At 42.9% G+C, this 6269-nt stretch overlaps 1 long non-coding RNA gene across 1 annotated transcript in view; it reads right to left on the minus strand.

Moving 5' to 3' along the window:
* The window catches only part of LOC119617505, an 8163-nt gene extending 3135 nt beyond the window's left edge, over window positions 1-5028 (minus strand). Inside the window, exon 1 of the long non-coding RNA XR_005233820.1 lies at window positions 3541-5028. This is a non-coding gene — a long non-coding RNA (uncharacterized LOC119617505). The remainder of the gene's footprint in view (window positions 1-3540) is intronic.
* Between the last annotated feature and the right edge of the window lie 1241 nt (window positions 5029-6269).

Consider the following 6269-nt stretch of genomic DNA (forward strand, 5'->3'; position numbering starts at 1 on the left):
CCCGCCTTTCGGATGAACAGGGGCCAAAGTGGAAGTGGAAATCCGCTGCACTCCAGCCTGTGAGTCAGCTCGCGAGGTACCCGTCTGAAGTATAAACAACAAACAAGGTCCTGGAGAAGCAGGAGATGATTTTTTTTTTTTCACAAATCACAGCTGAGGCTGGCGAGGGAATTACAAACGGAAGGTCTATGATGAGTGTATTAGCTAAATATGTTCATGCTCAATGTGTTTGGGAAAGATTCAAAGAAATGCCGCTGAGGTTATTTACTTTTACGGGAAGCTTGCCTGTCAGGAACGAGATTTATGGTTTCACTTAATCCGGGCTTGTTGATGTGAGCGAAGTGTATTGAAGAGAGGCTTTATGTAGGTTTATTAGAGCCTTTATAAAGTGGAGACAATAAAAGTAGAGGTAGAAGTGAAGAAGGGCCTCTGTTCAGGCAGCTGTTGTGACTGTCGATGGACAAACGCCTCATGACAAGTGGTACGTCAACAAATGGAGCCTGACTAATCCTTTATTTATTTATTAAATTTTTTTTTGTTTGTTTGCTATTTCAGCGCATTATCCTGCGTCGCTTTGTCAAACTGTTGGCGAAGTTGTTGAGATAAAAACAAATTACCTGGCATCTCTGATTCCATCCTTCTTCCTCTGACTCTGTTTACATCCGGGGAATATTTCAATATCCGTCGAGCCGAGGCTGTCCGAAGCGCCCTCATGAGTGTTCGAATGTAAACAAACGACTCATAATTGTTGGCAACAAAAACTGACTCTGCTGATTTCACTCACTTATTACAAAGTAGACCGTAGACTTTTGCTATTGAACGATGCATATTTATACTATTCAGATCAAAAGCATTGAAAAATCATGTAATAGACAGCTATTATGGCTTTAAATATTGTACAATTATTTACTGTACTTTGTCAAGGTTTTCTGTTCTCCAAAACAACATTATTTCAACGGGCCTCGTTAGTTATGTTGGAATGGACATTTTGCTTCAAAGAAAAATTGTTTTAGTTCAGTCACTTCTTGAATTTTGTTCAAATGACCAAATGAAGCCGAAATAAGTTTGCAGATTTAAACAATTCAACTCAGCAATTCCATCAATTGCCTAATCCAAATAAACTTACTGAAACAAATTGTTTACGCAACTTACCATTCGACGGAAACAGACTTGTAAATTCAGTCAACAACCCAAAGGGGTTCAAGCAGTCATCAAATCTGCATCAATTAAAGTAAAATAGAACTTCATACAACAAGACGGCACATAAAAATGTCAAAATATGTTTGTTTGTTTGTTTGTTTTACTTAAAATGACAGCTCAGATCTTTTGAAGTGGGGTTCTGTTGAAAGGTTGGAAACAATTAATATTTTACCTGTTGTAGATATCTATAAGAAGTAGTTTAACTCTGTTCAGATTAACAAGCTAATGACTAGTCCGAGTGGGTCCAAGGCCAAGGTAAAATTCCTGCCATCTTAGAACAACTCCAGACTGTGCAAGCAGTATTTCAGAGACCTCCATGTTGCGGTTTGTTTTGCATTACCCGGTTATTTCAGCAGAAACATTACAGTACTCCTGCCTAAAGTGCCTGGTGCTGCACCGGAAAGGCTACTGCTGCTACTGTTTACGCTTGCGAAGAGCAACAGGTAAGATTAATTAATCATAATCTTTCCACAGAACTCCACGTCACCAGATCTCGAACGAAGGCAATCATTTCACTCGGGAAACAACATGTTAGGGTTTGTCGTGTATGCTGAAGTGATTTTTGGCAGAATAAGTGCAGCTACAGCACAAACACAGACTATTTACCACAGAGGGTGGGCAAAGCTAACCCTGCCTTATATCAAGTGATAAAGGACATTTTAACAGTTACACGAATCATTGTGAAACCGTCTAGTTTCTACGACTGTTTTGATTACTCACTGTTAGTCAGCAGCAGCAGCAGCTGCAGCACCGAGGCCTCATGTGCCACATATCCACAGTGGCACAAAGAGCCCAGTAAGACTGAGGTCTATCAATCACTGGAGGTCACCGTGGTCCATCTGAGAGTAGAGTGGGAAGGCTGCCCCGCTGCTGGGGCCTGTTATGTTGCGGTAGGTGACATCATCTTTCGCGGAGCCTGTCATTAAAGAGTGATAAATATCCTGCATGTGTGAGAGATAAGCTCAGTCCCTGGAGCTAAAGGGCCCCTAATAGGAGGTTTGAGGGTGTTATTGTGTGGCGTGCGGAGGGGGCCCGTTGGGGAAAGCACCAAAACCACAAATCAGTTAGTGGAACAGAGTGCTATAAGGACGAGCGAGCGGTCACGCAGAGAGAAGAGGCATAAAAACAGGAGAAGAAAGTCAAACTATAAAAATCTGTGGTTTTCTCGATGAGAATTTAAACACTTTCCATTATGGGCTGCTCTCAAAAGTGCTGTAAAAGCTCCCATATTAGAGCACCGTCATCACTTTTACAAGCATTCGTCAGCATGTTGTTGTCAGACGAGATGCAGCAGGCGAGTAGTAAATTCAGAGCACGGTGGCACACGTCCACTGACTTATGCCGGCGCTTGACCCTAAAACGGCCACATGCACGCCGGCGAGAGCGAACCTGTGTGGCAAACGAACCGGGTTCAAGTTGTTACATGCTCTGGTTTTGCTAAGCCGCTCAAGTGCAGCGTCTGTCTGGGCCGACACTTGTTGGGGACAGCCGTGCAGGGGACAGCTGCGACCCTGCATGCAGCGGGCCGCCAGAGGAGCCTCAGAGAAGCACCTCGGGCCGGTCTGCCGTGGAGGTATTCAAGCTCCAATGCTGTCTGGGGGAAGAGTCGGCAGAAAAAGAAAAACTGATGAGTCACCAAACTTCCCAAAATTCCCCCTCCCTCCCCCTTCCTGGCTTACTGGAAATGGAATGCTGTTTTTTTTTTTGCTCTCCTGTCTCAGCCGTTCATTTTCTTGTCGAGCTGCGGGGTCACGGCCCAGGGTTAATGTTTGTCTGTGGGATTGTTTCATCCCTCTCTGCAGGAGGCTAATCTGGCGAACGGCTCTAATTATGCGTGAGGCGGACAGTTGAAAAGTTTGCAGGCATGGAGGGGGGGGTGAATGACCGAGGAGCTGCTTGTGAAACAGATGAGCCTTTGTTCTGTGTCACAAATAAGACTTTTATACCAGTCATTTATACTGGTCAGGTTGGGATTTGCCAACCGCCACACATGTTTCACCGTTAATCTAAAGGGGATAAGAGGATCAAGTGAAATTAGCTCCTCGGTTTTACTTTTCCTAAAGAGACTTTAATAGACCAACTGATTTTCTTTCGCAAAACAATTAAAAGGTAATCCTTTCTGGATCTGAGATCCCACGGTGATAGATGATTAAAACACTGTCAACGATGTGGCGTAATCCAAATACGTACTGCATTTCTTTGAAACCCGCAATCCTTAACAGTGACAAAATGACTTCCACTGAACTTCTGCTTAATAGTATTTTCAAGTATTCAACCACATGTCTTCATCAGCAAAAAAAAAAAAAAAAGTGCTTTTGTAATCAAACTATGGGACTTTACCTTGGGGGAGTTGTGCAAGGAAAGAGTTTGGCACCAGATGCAAACCTCCTCCATCATCTTCATCCACCCTTTGTCTGTATTTTCAGTTTGATCACTTCACAAAGTCCAGTTGTTTGGGATGGTTTCTTTCCCACAGCTGTTTCATCTGGTGTTGTAATGGCGTCATAAACCACCTCGTCATCCTCCCAGGCATGTTGAGCTTTAGGTGTGCTTCAGTGGGTTAGCTGCTTTGTGGTTGACATGCAGCAACAACTTCAAACTTCAACCTGTTAAGGGAATAACTTGGATATTATTTTGTTTTCTGGTACTGCAAAAATGATATTAGTCAGTATCTTACCTGCAGTAGAAAGATCTCGGTTTGGAAAATGAATGAAATTTGGAAATTTGGAAAAATTGTGACTTTTCCATTTGTGCCATCTCATATCAACTTTAATCTAAAACATTTTATAAATGGACTGTACTTATATAGCGCCTTTCTAGCCAACCAGGCCACTTTAAGCACTTTACAACAGAATCTGCCCTCATTTACCCATCCACACACATTCATCCAGCACTCTACTACATCTCTACAAAGCTAATCTAAATAAATCCTTCTACGGGAGTCTAATCAGCGTTTTAGATCGCATTCATACCTGATGGGGCACATCTGAGGCATTGAGGGGTTCAGTGTTTCACTGACTTCAACACATGACTGCATACTGCCAGGAATCAAACCTGCTACTCTCTCATTATAAAAGTGTGAACTCTATTTTATAAACCAGAACTTCCCTCTAACTATACGAATGGCTGCCTGCTGAGCATGGACCCACTGAAATAGGTCATGTATAAACCAATAGTGCTGAGGCGAAATGTATCAGTCCGCCAGGAGCTAAGTAAACATTTACACTGACTAGACATGCTGATCAGGAGGACTGATACATCCAGCAGCTTCTCAGCGCCATCTACACATAAAAGGTTAATGCTCAGTGCGCACACATTTCACATGAGTTTGAAAACTGATGTGCAACGAGCCCTTGTATGGTTAGCTATTAGCCCTAGGTGAACATTTTCTTTCTGTAACATTAGCTGATCTTCATAATGAGGGTGAAGCACATTTCTCAGTGTTTGTTGCTGTTTACACCAGTGCTGCTGCAGTTCTCCTCCTGAACAGCAGGTGAGAAAACCGAAGAGTTGTCCACTAAAGGAAGTGAACGGAGAAGTTGCAGTTTTCTTCATACACCAACATAACTACACTTTTTTTATTATTATTTTACTTCTCTACTACTTTTTCCATAGTGCATACTTGTAGAAACAAACCTGCTGATCTACTAATCGTATGGCATGGTGCTAACAAACGCGTTAATCTTCACATTCCTACTAAACACATTTTTGACATGCAGCTAGAGTCTGTGATTGACTGCAATCCTTTGCTGTATTGATATTGCATACACTGATATTGTGATAATGATAAAGTTTCAATATATTGTGCAGACCTAGTGAATGGACATTTGTGACACAAAGATATGCATACATATTGTTGGTAAAAACAATTGAATTCAGGATGACTATGGCCTTTTCCTACAGATAACATCACAACAGTGGTGTAATCTATGAGCTGGGAGTGGGAGTGAAATCGTCTGGCGGTTTGTGGTTAATGAGAGCTGCCTGGTGCTGGGAGGAATGTACGCTGACCCTTTACAGAAAGAGCTGAAGGGTCATGAGAGTTAATATTTCAACAGAACTCTAATCCCTCGTGACAACTCCATTTTCAAGCACCTTTCAAACTCAACCTTTCTTCGCTGTCCTGTAATTATCCCTCAAACCGCAGCTGCTATTGCTCTTTTTGTGTTCGTGTCTCTTTGTAGTAGCGACGTGTGACAACTTCATCCGTTTATGGGGGTTTTTTTCGTTTTTTTTTTTTTTTTTACTGCGTGTTTACATTGTGATAGCATCGCTTCTTCAAAGGACTCTGTGTTTAGAGTGCATCTCAGCCTCTCAATCGCCGAGCGGGCCTGGCCGAGGAGATCAGAGAGCACGAAAGCTCGACAAAAGTTCACGCTGGATGATGGATCCTCAAGATATGAGACAACATGTGGGGTCAGCAGCTTTCACTCTTTCAAGTCACCAGCCCTCTGTGTCTGCATCTCAGTTTGTTCACCCGTGTCAAACCGCCTCACTGTGGGTTGTTGTCTGGACGGATCAGCCTCAGTGGGAGAGTTCACTTTGACTTTGTGCTGATTGTGCTAAACACAGATACGGGGGCAGCAAGCGGGGGTGGGGGGTGGGGGGGTGCAGCTGGAAACTAACTGTGCACTTTACTCTTTCAGAATAAAATTAAATCCACTGCTACAGCTTTTTAATTTTTTTTCTTGCCATCTCATCACAGGACCAACACAGGCCAGCAACCATGCATGCACAAGTGCACACCTAAGGTCAACAACTAACCGAACATGGATGCTTCTGGACTGTGGAGGGAAAAACAGGAGAAAATATGAGAACCTCCACAGAGAAAGATCCAAACCAGAGGCGTGCTTCCTGCTTTTTACACCATGCAGCTCCCAATCACCCCAAGGTTTATTACTAAAATATGACATTACTACAGAGAGGGCAACAACTTTAATAATTGAAGGCCGCCTTTCATATCAGATGATCATTAAACTGACATCATCTTCAGCTGAAAAATGACGGGGTTATATTCACTTTTGTCAAACCTTGAAAAGTACTTGATGCGTAATCTCACGCAATCTTGT

This window comes from Kryptolebias marmoratus, linkage group LG12, assembly GCF_001649575.2.
Source record: "Kryptolebias marmoratus isolate JLee-2015 linkage group LG12, ASM164957v2, whole genome shotgun sequence".
NCBI lineage: Eukaryota > Metazoa > Chordata > Actinopteri > Cyprinodontiformes > Rivulidae > Kryptolebias > Kryptolebias marmoratus.